Genomic DNA, 15,488 nt, shown 5'->3' on the forward strand with positions numbered 1-15,488 from the left:
AGAAGAAGAAGAAAAACACAGTAAGTATCATTGTCTTCATCTCATCCCTCCATTTCATCTTAGCTTTTAAGTTTATCCATTCTTTACCTTCAATCTCTGAGTTCTTTCCCTTAAGCTTGTGTGTATCTTTGTTGTTTGAGGAGAATAGGTGGTGAAGGAAGTAATATCTGAGTTAGAGAGGAAAAGGGGATCCACACAAGAGGAGGCTAAGCACAAGGTATAAACAATGGACTCCCAAACTAAGATTTTCTTACTCTGTTAATGCTAGATATGTGAGATAGATGTTTAGAAATGCTAGATAATGCTTATTGATGAGTTGTTTATGTGTTGTTGATGATCTATGATTGATTTATTGAGGTTGGAAGTGTTTTTGATTGATCTGAGTTGTTTTGTGGTGAAGAAGAAGACACTGGTGCACACTGTCTGTGCACCAGATGGTCTCACATACCTAGCCAACAGACCTTGACAAGGTCCACTGGCTAGACCCGTGAAGAGACGGACCATGGGAACGGATCTCAGGAGGATCCGGAGCCAAGTGGCGAGGCTTCACAAGCCCCATCACCAAGCTCCGACATGCCAAAAGTTGTACTGGTCGGGCCCTCTGTAGCTCAGCTAAGTGTCGTTCGGACCGGGACTCGTGGGCCTTTGAGGCTCGGACGCTCGGGCTTGTTACGACGCGCTAGTAGAGATTGATTTCGTTTGATTTGGAGTTAGAAAACATGTTTAGCTGTTGAAAGAATTCAAAGTTGTATACTCTGTATATGTTTGGTTGTCTGTGAACTTGATTCAGTAAAGGGAATTTGAAGTATTTGAGTTTATAAATTGTTGAGAAGCATGTTTAATATTTGATAAGTAATTGTTGAGATGATTTGCTAAGTTGTTGAGATTTTTGCATGAAACAGTGCATATTTTCCATGTTCACAGTGAGTGAGTTTTGGGCATATTTCAATGATTAAGTGCATTTAAGGCTCTAAGTTAAGCCTAAGTTCTATTTCAAAAACCTATATCTATTTTGGAAAATCATTATCTATTTGCATTGAGAAGATTGCATGATAATTTGATTTCTAAAATGTGAGAAAGAGAAGTCGTTTGATATTTATGTGCATTGCAAAGCTTGCATATTATAGAGTTTATTGCATGATATATATATATATATATATATATATATATATATATATATATATATATATGGTATCTATTGTGAGGAAAATAGTATTTTGGAGGCCCGTTAGGGCTAGGTCCTTTCGGAGGAAAAGAGGAAGAAAGAAGTTTGAGAAAGGAAAGAAACGGTCACAGAGGACCGACGGATATTTATGAAGTAACTTGGTCGATATTTCCGAGTTGCTAGGTTGAATACTACCCGTCGGGCTTGGAATCCTGGTTAGGAGGTGTGCACACTGACAAGTACGATACAGAGATTATATAAGAACCAAGAGAGTGGTTCTGTGGGCGAGATGAATATTAGGCCGGCTAGACGTCAAGCCCAGATAGGTTCGTTCACGATTTGTGAAGTTCCTACCTCGCCCATGAGTTCCGAAAGAAAGCAAAAAAGAAGAAAGAAGATAAAAGTGAGTCAAGTGACTCAACAGAAACCTCCACAGAAAATGTTCTTTTTATATAAAGAGCGAGAGTATATCTATATTTAAAGCAGACTGTCATATCTTGTTGCATGATTTAACATGAATTGCATTTAGATCATTTTGAGAAGTACAGTTTTGTTGTTGTTTAAGAGTTAGCATGATAGCATGATCTTGCTTGTTGAGTTTCAGTTATCTCTTTATCTATCAGTTTGAGTATTGCATAATGAGCTATGTTTAGAGATATCTGTTTGAATGCATGAGAATGTGTTAAAGTTGAGTATTTGAGGAAAGCATGATTATATGAAGTATAGGTTACAAGCATATAGAAGTGTTTATGAGTATCTATTGAGGTTGTTGACTAAGTGTTGTAATTGGTTATATTCATACTTGAGATTACGTGTGAATGCCATATGTATTCCAAATCTATATCTATAGTACTTTACATGGTTGAGTGGTTTTATACTTAGCATTAATTTGCTAACAGGTTTATTTTCCTACTTGTTTTATAACCTCTTTCAGGTGGGTCCAGTGTCTGAGAGCGCACGTGGTAGTTAGTCCGTAGTTTGAGGTGGTATATACTAGAGTAGTTTCTACCTTAGTTAAACTGTTGTTAGTTGTTGCTTAAACTGATCTTTTGTGGTGCGTGGACAATGGTTTTTTTTCCCCAAGTTTATGATGTTTGTAGAGCTTGACTCTAGTTGGTTAACTGTTTTTACAGCCTGTGCAGTCATTGTGAGTGGTGGCTGTGGCGGTAGCACCCCTTAGTGATCTTTTGAATGGTTTTAGCTATTTTTTTTTTTTGAAAATGGTTTTAGCTATTTAAACCTTGCATTTTACCTTGTTTAAGTTTAATTATTTGGGATTTAGATTTTAGAAAAAAAAAGGGGGTGTTACAATAATCGTTTGCTTTCAGCCTGTTTTTTAACGATGTTTTCCAAAGTCTTGCAGTCTCTAAGTGTAGATGCACCAGGCATCCTTCCAGGGAGAGATATGAGATCGAACTCAGTATCGGCGCAATCGGAAAGGAGTGCATCGGCAACGATCTTGACTCCGTGTACGGCATCGACTCGAAGCTCCTTTTCCACCGAAGCCACCGTAACTTCGGCCCCAGCTCTCCGCTGTATGTCAATTTGCACCACCGCCTCAATCGTCTCCGTCCCGTTCGCCACCGGCACCAAAACCTCAACACCTGGGTTCACCTTTACTACTTTTGACTCTCCGGCGAAGATCGCCGCTTCTGAATCGCCGACTCTGAATCTCCGACGAAATTTCCTAATTCTTCATTCGGAACCGAAGAAGCCGATCTGTTGAGTTCGATGGCCTCCAGTATCTCACCTCTCCAACTAGAAATCCTAGACTCTATCTAAGCCATGATTCTCTCCACCAAATCTTCAGTGGCTTTGGATTGCGTATCTTTGACGCTTAATTCAGTCGTCCAAGCTTCTAATTTTCTCAGTCGAGCTTCCATTGATGAATGGTGATAGGGCTCCGATACCATTTGTAATGGACCTGAGGATTTATAGTAAAGACAAGGAAAAATACAGACAGAAGAGGGGTAGGGAAGAAGAGATTTCAGAGGGATAGGGAAGAGAAAGGTTGTAGAGAAGGGAGAAGAACTCTAACGGGGTGTTTGGTTGGGAGGAAGGAATTAGGTAGGAAATGAATTGCAATTCGGTAGGAAAAGAATAAGGTGGAAATAATGTAGGAATTCAAATTACATTCTTTGGTATGAAAGAATATAATTATTGGAAATGAGAATGAAAGAAGTGGTAAAAGACTAAAATGTCCTTGTGTAATAATAACAATATAATAACTAAGGGTATTGTTGTCATTTGCTTACTTTTTCCCTTTCTTAAAAGCATTGAATTGCAATTCATGGGGGTACCCCATGAATTGCAATCTTATATCTTATATATAATAAAGCCCATAGATTTGGCCAATCAAATTGCCCCTCAAATCCCGCCCAAACTGTTTTGGGGGAATTTTGGCTTTTTTTTTCTTATTTTATGGAAGGATATCTAGGTTTTTTTAATATTTTTTGGGTTTTGAATTTGTTTGATTTGTTTGTTTTTTGATTGGTTCTTTTTTTATACAGGACTGAGTTTTGTAATCATTTGTTCTCTGTGAAACGTGTGTGTTTAGGCTGTTGATTTCCAATGTGATCTTTTGTGTATCTATACTAATTCTAATAATTGTGTATTGGTTTCGAAGAGTCCTTCTACTGCTTGCCGGCGCATGCCTAACTTTTAATCATGGGTTTTACATCTCTAATACAACTCTTTAACAATATAAATAGGTAGGTTGTGCTAATGTTCTTCCACTTCCGATCTTCTTCTTCCCTGTAAACCACTCCAAAAGCTTCTTAGCGTTAACCATGCCTGGCCAGTTTATTCTTTGCTCTGAAATCCATCCTCAGCAGACTTCCAAAGCAATGTGTTTGCGTCTGGTGCGTACCTATTTGGTATTTGAAGGAACAGATGAGAAAGTCATTAGAAGTCGTGAATGTGTGTTTCATGATTCGACAGTAAGTAATTTTTTTTTCCTTTTGTTCAAAGCAATAATATTTTTAGTAGTTGCTGTTAGTTTCTAATGTTCTTCCCTTTCTTGAGATTTCTCTACATTCTCCAATTAAAAAACTTGTTAGTTATAAAAGCATTCATATTTGGCAGTAATGTTAATCCTCTATTTGAAATACAATACATTCACAAAGGGAGTCAACTTCTTACCTTATTACTTTGCCCCTTTCATTTTTTAGCTGGCTATTTGTCCTCTGGATTCCAGTGTTCTTCATATACATGTAACTTATATGAAAATAAAAAGAACATGTTGTTAATTTCTTTATTAGAATGAAGATAGCAAGTATAGCTTATATTTGGAGTTACAGTCTAAGTTTTATAAAATACCAAAGAATACAGTTCTTGCCTGCCAGCCTACCAGTCTCAACAGATCCTTTTCCCCCTTCCTTTTTCTTGGCCTGCTAATGCCCTTGATAGTCCAGTGTTCTTCACTTAGACGTGTGTCATACAAAAAAAAAAAAAAATTGACACAAGTTAGTTATTGTCTAAGTTTTACAAAATACCACCGCAAAGAATACAGTTGTTACCTGCCAGCCTAGAGATCTGAATGTTCATTTTTTCACTTCGTTTTCTTGGCATGTTAATCCCCTTGATATTTCAATGCTCTTCATTTAGATGTGTCTCATACAATCAAAAAAATGACATCAATTTTATTATAAAAACTACAGTGTGAATGTAAGATTTGATTGAATTATTCTAAGGTTTGGATGTAATAGTTGATAGGTGGTAGTTGAATTGTTCACATGAGAATCCAGGTAAATTGATGTCTTCCATTCTCTAATATTAATGGCTTTCTCTCTCAAATAGTCCATTTTAATAAGGTTAATGCATAAAACACATAAGGAACATAAGGGTGTATATGGTCAACATCTCCACCACAGAAAATGTAATTTGCCTAATTGCAAAATCTGCCTTTCTTTTTTATAATCTCTTTGGCTTCATGTGTGGATTGATTGTGATCTACCAAAAACAAAGTGGAAGGCAATATTACAGATTCTCATATGTGAGTCCAAATAGACTATCCATATGCCAAGAAGATATATCACACTAATATGGTGTTACTCTTTACTTAGATAAAACCAGCAAATGGTATCTTTACATGGTGTTATCTTAGAAACAATAAACTGAGTTTGAGAATAAGATATCACTGAAACACTATGTTTCTATTTGCAGTTAGCTAATCAAGCTTCACATAATTATAAATCTCTTTTTGGAGCCAATTAACATATACAGGTTGAGAGGGATATCAATAAAACATGCACATCTTGACTAATGTGCTCTATGAATCTGAAATCAATGGACATAAAACTTGCTCTAACTTAAAAATTTGGAAAAATGGTTTTCAATGGTTGCAACCCCTAAGCTGTTTTGTAGTATGGTTACAAAATGCACATCTCTTAATATCGATTATTTGTTTGGGGAAAAAAAAAAGAATGCTTGACAAAAGGAGACTAGCACTTCTTCCTCTTATGATGTGCAGCTATTTTGTGTTCAACCCCCATTGTCCTGGAATATGATAAGCAAATCAAAACTGCACAAGTGTAGGAGTTTAGTGTTTTGAAGAAGCAACTAAGTGTGAATATTCCCAGTAAAATATGGGAGGAATTAGTAAATTGGTTAAAAATCAAGAAAAATGTTTGACTTGAAGTTCATTCATGCTCTAGGCAAATCATAGTTTCTTAGTATTAGACTGTATTGTCATCTAGAACTTAGAAGCGCAAGTTTCCATAATCACCTTTGAATATTAGAGTAAAAAATATATATATAGTTATACAAAATTATTAGAATTAGTCTAGATACACAAAAGATCACATTGGAAATCAACACCCTAAACACACACATTTCACAGAGAACAAATGATTAGAAAAATCAGTCTTGTATAAAAAAGAACCAATCAAAAAACAAACAAATCAGAAAAATTCAAAACCCAAAAAATATTAAAAAAACCTAGATATCCTTCCATAAAATAAGAAAAAATAAATAAAAGCCTAAATTCCCCCAAATAAATGTAATGTTTTCTTATATACTCTTCAATATGAATTTGGTCTTAACATATGACTTCTATCTATTGGTGATAGAAAGAGATTAGTAACATCATTGAAGTCTACAAATACACTTTTTCCTACAAATCTCTAACACCTAACAATCCAAACCCATATCAAATCAGTGTATTTATCATATAACCAAATGGTTAAAGTAGACTGAGATTGAAGTACTATCTCTATAAAATTTATACTACCAATAAGATAGGTCATGATTTTTGCTTCCAGCCTATGAAATAGTAATCATTGTATTGCTATTATCAATGCTTTGTAGGTGTTATAAATTGGTATCTTTCACATGTGTGAATGAACCATATTCATTTCCAATTTCAAATTTCAAATGTAGCTAACAAGTTATAGATTAAAGTCAAATGAAGAACATAGAGAATTCTACAATAATCACTAGCAAGAGAAAACATGAGCATGGAAATAAAGTTATAATCTCATTTCTACAATTATATATATTTTTTAATTCTATATTTAAGTCACTCTCATAGTATTTGTAATATAATACTAAAAATAATGTATGTGTAGAAGTAAATTATCGTTTGCATTTAAAAAAAAAAATTTATAGCATGCAAATTGATATTAAACAAATAATGGATGTTGTTAAAAAATTATGGAACAAATTCATGGAATTATTAAATATTCTGAGAGTGAACCTAGACACTAGAAAAATTTAAAAAATTAGAACTATATTTCTATGAAGTAATAATAGAAGCAATTATTCAATTAAATTTGAAGATAAATATACATGCATGCCCTAAAAACCATCAAATTCGAAAAACCTAAACATCATATACAAATTATAGCTGCTGATGTTACATATTTTCGCTAAATACACAGGAAAATGCGAGTCAGATACTTATCTTTGTTGGTTTGTTGCTTTCTCTTCCAATTTGTGTTGTGCTGCATAATCTTGGAGTGTTTTTGCAGATAGTTTTACTGTGTTTTTATCTACACTTTGTATTGAGAAAAAAAAAATTAGGGTTTGTGTGAAGATAGGTACAAAAAGATGCGTAGATTGAAGAATGAAATAAAAATTACGGTAGGTTCTTTCTTTCGCCGCCGTTGATAATCTTCTTTCTCCGGTAAACTGTGTGGTAGTAGAGTTTGGATCTGCTGTGTTTTTGGTTTGAGAGATAGAAATGACGGAATTGCGACAATATTTGCACTATTTTGGGCCTGTTAGAGCTTCGATTGTAGGTTGTTGTTAGTGATTTGGCACGATTTCCATTTCCGGTGAGCTTAGCTGTTCAGGCGGAGTGACGAGGAATGTACGGGAAAAGGGGAGGGGAATTTGGTTTCTAATTTGAGGGGGTTTGGTTATATCTGTGTATGGTTTGGGTCGGGTATGAGCTGCTGGGTTGGGTTAGAATACTGGGCCGTAAATATATTTATATATACGGATAGGTTAGTTGGGCTATTTGGGCTGGTTTAGTTTATATATATATATATTGTTTTTAGTATATGTTATGTTTTATAAGATTTGGATATGGAAATGTTATTAGCGAATATTATATTTTTAGTTTTATTTTTGGAAATAATTTGTTGAGATATTATTGTTATTAATTTGTAATAATTAGTAATTATTTTGTTTTGTAATTTATTTTTATTTGTGCAGCTTATTTATTATTTTTTTGAAATGAATTTTAATATAAAAGTTGTTTTGTAATTTTTAAAAATTTATTTCATGTATTAGGCAGTTTTTTTTTTAGTTCGCTGAAGTATTAAATTAATATTTTGTAAAATTTTAAATTAAATTTTGGTGAGTATATGGTTATTAATCAATACTAAAGTATATTTTTGAATGAAAAATCAATATTTTTTTTATAAAAAATAATACAGAATTGATAATGTTATAAATCATCTTATATTTTTTTGATATGTGTTTTTGTTCATTTTTTTGGTTTGTTTTGATTTTTTTTAAATTTATTTCATTTTTTTGGATGTAAACCACACATTGTGATCCGGGTCCTTCTCTGCCCGTCTAACGGTCCAGGTCCACCCAGTTCGCTCCGGGAGGCACAGAAGCTGGCCCAAAGGGAATCATCACTTGTGGGAATCGCACCCGAGTTATCCCAAAATTCTCCCCCACAAAGAGAGCCCATTTGCCACTTGAGCTACCCTGTTGGGTTAATTTATTTCATGTATTAGGGGTTTTTTTTTTTTTTTTTTTTAATTCGTTGAAGTATTGAATTAATTTTTGTAAAATTTTAAATTATATTTAGATAAATATATGGTCACTAATCAATAATAAAGTATAGTTTTGAAAATCTAAATTCTGATATTTGGTTTTTATAAAATAAATACAAATTTGAAAATGTTATAAATCATCTTAAGAAACCAATGCGATGCATGGATAAAAGATTTTTAAACTACAAATGTTGTATATAAAAGAAGTATTTAATAATTTTTAAACTATTTTGATAAACGTTAGTTTTATTTTATTATAGTTAAAGTGTATATGTCCAATTGTATTTTGTATTTTATAATTACATCTCTGTCTATAATACACTATTGATAGATAATTGTTCTCATCATATTATTATACCGTGCATCGCACGGGTTTAAATACTAGTTCAATAAAATGAGGGAATTGCAATTCCCTCCAACCAAACATTGTAATTTCCATTGTCATTGAATAAGGTAGGAAAAGAATTACAATTACATCCAACCAAACACCCCATTAGAGAGTGTTTTCAATATCAAAATCCACATACCTCCCTACCAATTACCATCTATGTCTGCTATTTATCTAAAATCTAGACTTCTAACAACCTCTAACAAGCAAAACAGAAGCACAGTAAAATATCTAAGTTGAAATGGCATTGTTTGGATCTCAGCCCAACAACTCTCAATTGCAGTAAAACGGCACCGTTCTCTTCTTCCACCTCTTTGTTTTTTACTTCAATTTCCTCGGGGTGTTACAGTGTAAGACGGCCTCCCGGAACCGCGTCGTGAAGAATTGGGAGTTGTACGTGCCGTTGCCGACGCCGTGGATGAAGATGTCGGGGCGGATTTGCTTGATTAAACCTAGGATGATGTCGCACGGGCTGTCGAAAACCTAGGACGATGTCGCTCCGGGCGCCTCCACTCTCTCCGCCGGCTTGAACCCCGGCTGGGGAGATCGATTCCGGTGATCCGGAGCTTCCTGGGTTCTTACGAGTTGCATAGGATAAGTTCGTTCAACTTCTCTAATGGCGACTCTATTTCGTCATTGTAAATTGCCAACTGCTTTTCTGCAGATTCATCTTCTATGTTCAAGTAGTGATTTCTCTTTCCCTTTGGCGGTGAAAGACCTGTAGGAGAATAAATGGATAAAATCAATTAAAATTAAACTAACTAATTTCTCAAACAAAACCATCTATCTCTCGCTCTCTGACCTTCCAACTCAAAATTGATGGTGTTACTGTCAAGTAGAACGAGATTAGCAGCCGGAAAATCTCCATAGCTTCCGGCAGAAACCGACCTAGATTGGGTCTTAGGTGGACTCAACAGACAATCTGAAGAGCCGCCATAGTCGTTGAGACATCCGATTTTGCCCTTTTAAAGTTAAATTGACCATTTTGCCCCTATTTATATTTAATTTAAAATGGGATCCCTTTTTCTGGCAAAATTTTGCCGGTGATTTGTCTGGCAGGACCAAATGTGCTAAACATTACTAAATTGTTAGTTTTTAAAGTCAAATCTTGAAATTAACAAAATTCTTATAGTCACATGACCAAAAGTGTAACTTCTAAACACACTCTATTTCTTAAACTTTATTCTTTTAATATATTTAGTGTTTATATTCACCTATATCGTTGTTTAATTATTTTATTGGATTATAAACAATTCCTTCTAAGATTGTGCTACTATTTGACTATTTGTGCCTTTACTAGACTGTATTAAAATTGTCCAACAGTTGTAGTCAGTAAATCAGTCAAGTCTTCCTGTGAAAGACCGAAGATTTGAAAAATTCAATATTGGGCAAAAGGGTCTTCTCTGGATCACATAAGGAAACCTTCTGACCAATTTAATTTGAGGTCTGGGATTCTATGAGCCCATGGTTTTTAAAGAATGAATGGACTGCTTTATCTGGGGTTTCAAAATTCACGTACCGAGCTTTGAGAGCTTTTTCTTTAGCAAGCCCAAATTCATTTATAAAAGTAAGAGCACACAAATGAAGTTTTTCTTTTTCTTTTCTTTTGTAGAACTGGATTCAGTAGTAGTTATTCAATCCTTATATCATGGACCGGGGGTTCATAGTGCACTGTGGACGTGATGCATGTGTATGTGTCATATGTTGTGAGTTTTTGCGTCTTGTGTTATGAAATTATGTACCTTAAAAGTATGAATTCAGTATCTGAAACAAATTAGTAATTGTGTTATGTTATGAATTTGTTTATCTTGTGTTGTGAAATTCTATATACCTAAATCAAATTTGGAAAATAAATAAGTATATAAGATGTGTATGTGTCTTGTGTTGTGATTTTTTGTGTCTTGTGTTATGAAATTTTGTACCTTACGAGTATGAATTTTGTACATCGTCATTTCGATTCATGGTTCATAATACTATATGGACCCTGGTTCATGATATAAATCGCCATAGTTATTCAATCGTTATGCTGTGCATCCATGTATGGTGCACACAGATGCAAAAACGACGTCGTTTTGACTAAAAACGCGCGTCCCACTTAAAAAAAAAAAAATCAGTTTCGATTCCCCTCAACAGCATTATGTTGTTCATTCATTCTGGATTTTTAGTTCATAGATTCTGGATTTTTTTGGAACAAAAGGAGGGACAAAACCCGGAAAGGATTTTTAGTTCATTGATTCTGGATATTTAGACGGAAATCGAAACTGATTTTTTTTTTCATTCATGCTGGATATTTAGTTCATTCATTATGGATATTTAGTTCATTCATTCTGTATTTTTAGTTCATTGATTCTAGATTTTTAGTTCATTGATTCTGGATATATAGTTCAAATTATGGACAACATAATGTTATTGCCGGGAATCGAAACTGATTTTTTTTTTTTTTTTTTAAAGTGGGACGCACGACAACCCAGAATGCACAACATAATTTGCATGGTGCACACAGATGCACAACATAATTTGCTATTGGTCTAAGCCATTTATACGATTCCTCATCTAGATCATCTTCAACTTGCTATTTTGAGCCCAACCCAGTTCATAAGGAGTAATGTTACGAGTCATTTGGCTCTATTACATTGTAGTATCTGTTCATATACTTTCTCAACCTACTGAAACACAGAGAGCTAATAATGCCTCCACTGAGGCTCGAACTTACAACCTTCCAAATGGAAGTCCAACCCGGATACCATTAGACCACATAGTCCTGGTGGAATTATTACAATTCTATTCTCATATAATTCACATAATTCTGAAGGCAAGTAAATTTCTTCGTTTGGTTGAAAAAAATTGCAATTTTACGGAATTAAAATTTTCTCATTTTCATGGAATTAGAATCCCATGCCTCCCTTGGTATTTTAGTTCTATGGATTTTATGAAGAAAAATATAATTTTGAGACAAAATTACCTCTCTTTTTTAACCTAAAATTGATGTTTGACCTAAAATTTTGAATTTGGTCATTTAGGATTTTTTAATAATAATAATAATAATAATAATAATAATAATAATAATAATAATAATAATAATAATAATAAGAAGAAGAAGAAGAAGAAGAAGTAAATTTTCACTAATTTTGTTCCTGCAAACCAAACACTGAAATTTAAATTACCACTTTATTCTTACATTATTCATCTCCCATGGAATTGCAATTACTTTCCCACCTAATTCCCTCCCTCCAACCAAACGCCCTGTTAGTGCTACTTCTTTGAGGATGAAGAAATTAATTATATTAAATGCTCTGTATTTTTTAATAATACTTAGGCAATCTCACTCCAGAGGTAAATTGCGAGTCACGTAATCAACCTACCAGTTACTTAGTCATAACATTGTTACCTTCAATTGTAACATCAAGTTCTTTAGTTGTAACATCAAGTAGTTATTTATAATCTTAATAATCCATCAAAATAATTTTTTTTTTAGCTCAGAAATAGAATTTTTGGTCAGGTCATATGGTGTCTTGATGAGCAGACCCTAACTGTAGAAGGTATATTTAAGCTCGTATCATACTCAGACTAATCTCTCTTCACACCGGATCGGCCCAATTATGGAGAATTCATTCCCCGAATTGCTTAAGCATAAATTGATTTATTCACTTATTTGGGAATTTGAGGTAGTTCCTAAAATGATTTATCCGGTGGAATATTTTCAAATTTCAATATTTGTTAAATCGCAATAATAGATAATAGATTACATAACACTAGTTGGGAGAGGAGGGGTGTTGTGTAATTTTATCAACCTACTAGATGAGGTAAAAGGTTGAGATTCATTATGATCATGAGCAAGAACTATGTCCTCCCACTAATTGAGTTATCCTTAAAAAACTTGAAATTTCTTGACTCCATAATACTAGTAGTATGAGATGGAAAATAAAATTTGTACTCTTTAAAGAATTGTGCATACCAACAAAGAAACCACTAATAGTATTCGAGTCTAACTTCTTTTCTGATGGGTTATATATAATTACCCCAGATGGAATATAAATGTTACAAATTTGGGTTCCAATATTTGAATAACTCAATTGTTTCTTTAGGACAATCTGTTGGAAAAATAGCATTAAAATGACATTTTAAGTGACTATTTTGTGGTACAATTATCAGTTGATTCACTTTCGATTTGGGTCGGGTCAAAGTGGATTCGGATTCTTCGTAGTGAAACGAAGAGATTGATATATTGTACGCTCAAAACGGATAATGAGTGAATGTGATATTGATTATCAAAGTAGACCTATTGAGTTGGAAAAATGAAGGAAAAAAGTGAGATTTTGTCCCATATTGGTTTGGGAAGAGAATTTGCCCCACCATTTATACAAGAGTTTTTTAAAAGCTTATTGAATGTATAGCATAGAGGCTCTCTCGTGCGCGCAGGGGGTGCAAATCAAATCCCAAATTATGTGGTTAATCTTTAGGCGTTGCTGGGGGTTCTACCCGTGCTCTAAGAAAAATCCTTTGTCTTTTTGGTTGGATTGAAATTATAATATGTATATATAACCGTTGGATCCGTTATATATATATATATATATATATATATATATATATATATATATATATATATATATATATATATATATATATATATATTTGTGTGTATATATATATGTCATATATATATCCAATAAAATTTTATATATTTTCGTGTTTATATATAAATATTATTTTGGGATATTAAATCGATTTTTGGTTCATTATTTCCAACACAATCTTGGTTGGGATGCGATTTAATATACACTAGGGGTGAAAATGAGCCAAGCCAAATTGAGCTTGAGTTCAAAAAATTTAGGAATAAAGATCAAATAGGTCATCCAACTACACAACAAATTGCATTTGGATTCTCGAACTAAAAAAAAATTACAATTAGGTCTCCGAACAATGCAAAATAATGCAATTCAACCTAAAATGCCATGTTGACCTGGTAACACGCGAATATGGCAGATACCAAACTTTTACACATTGTGCAATTGAACCAACGAACAAAAAAAGTGTGCTATTGGACCATTAAAAACTCAAAAATTGTACAAATAACATTTTTTTATAGGTTACTTCCAAGTTCCCGTTAAATATGATGTCATAATGTCAAATTTTATATAAAAATTATTTTAATTATTATTTTAAAAAATTAAAAGAAAAAATAATTTTTTTAAATATCAGAAGAAGGTGGAGACTGCCATAGTGCCATGGCTGCCCCATCCTTCATCCACAACAGACGGATGATAGCCTTTTTTAAAATTTTTTTAAAAACAATAACTAAAATAATTTATATATATAATTTAGCATTAATGACATCATATTTTACCAGAAACTTAAAAGTAACATGTAAAAAAATGTTATTTGCATAATTTTTATTTGTTTAATGATTTATTTACACTTTTTTTTATTTGATAATTCAGTCACAAAAAAAAGTGTAAAAGTTTAATGGCTTATTTGACATTTTTTTAAAATAAAGTTTAGAAAGTAAAGTTGTGATTACTTGGTGCAAGAAAAGCATCACATAATTCCATTTAACACAAATCTTGTACAACATCACTTTCGTACGTTACCATCCAACAAGAATCGGGTGTAGCCTAAACTAGACTTGCATCAAGTACTATGCACCAAACTAGTGCTAATGATTAGGGGGGCATAATTGATTATTAACTAATTAACTAATTAAATTAATTAATGAATTGATTAGTGGAATCATGGAAAAGGCATAAGCGGATGATACCATGGCAGCCATCAAGTGGGCTATTTGGTATTTTGGCATATTCTCATTTCCCATGGCACCAGATACTGGATATTCCGCCTCTGCTCCTACCGTGCTCAACACAATTTGCTCCCGTGGGCCCGCCCGCATTTCTCATCCCAATGACCAAATTACCCCCTCCGCTCCTGTATTGGCGGGAATTATCTAATTATTTAATACCTGTTAATTATGTCTGAAACTAAGATATCACTGTTTATTTTCTATGTTAAATGCTGCATAAATGAAATTTGATGTATTTTTATAAATTTAATATTTTACAAATGAGTAATCTGAAACTCATATACAAATGTAAAATGAATAAATGATAAATTAAATTAAAAAATTAGTTGTCAAACATCTTGTGCTCAAATGACATGTAGTGGCTTCTCTCATGTGGGGGGTCATGAGATTGAGCCTTGGTGGATGTGTTGTTGACTCTTTGTGCTTCATTAGGTTGAGAAAGTATGTTTGAACAGATACTACAACGTAATAGAGTCAGTAGCATTAAAAAAAGTTAAAAAATTAGTTGTGTTTAAATTGAAAAAGTTGATATTGTTTTAAAAAGAAATTAAAGGGAAATAAACTTGCTTCCATCTCGGCAGGGGCAAACATGACATTTTATCTCGGAGTTAACTGTATTTACAGTTTTTGTAGGGGCTTAATATGGCCCTAAAATAACTGGCAACTCAGCCGTCGGAGGCACCTTATTTAAACATGGCATAGCATACATTTGTTTCCTAACAACCAATAAATTTGCGCCACGCGTAACTAAAACGGAATTTGGAAACAAGAATCACACGTGTCACTTCATCATTGAACTGTCACTTAACTGCGTAAACGTCTTGTTAGCCTTACCCAACCATAACGTGCGCCAGTGCGCCTCCCCTCTCGTTCTCTCTTCTCCATGTTTAAGTTAAACACTTGTGTGTGTGT

The 15,488-nt window shown here is 33.5% G+C and overlaps 1 long non-coding RNA gene across 1 annotated transcript; it reads right to left on the minus strand.

Moving 5' to 3' along the window:
* Positions 1–8,833: 8,833 nt before the first annotated feature.
* On the minus strand, positions 8,834–9,747 carry LOC109155368. The gene is made up of 3 exons (XR_002049897.1): positions 9,585–9,747; positions 9,266–9,500; positions 8,834–9,234 (listed from the first exon to the last, which is right to left on the minus strand). It is a non-coding gene; the product is annotated as an uncharacterized LOC109155368 (long non-coding RNA).
* Positions 9,748–15,488: the final 5,741 nt, after the last annotated feature.

Source organism: Ipomoea nil, unplaced genomic scaffold, assembly GCF_001879475.1.
Source record: "Ipomoea nil cultivar Tokyo-kokei standard unplaced genomic scaffold, Asagao_1.1 scaffold2701, whole genome shotgun sequence".
In the NCBI taxonomy this organism is placed as follows: Eukaryota; Viridiplantae; Streptophyta; class Magnoliopsida; order Solanales; family Convolvulaceae; genus Ipomoea; species Ipomoea nil.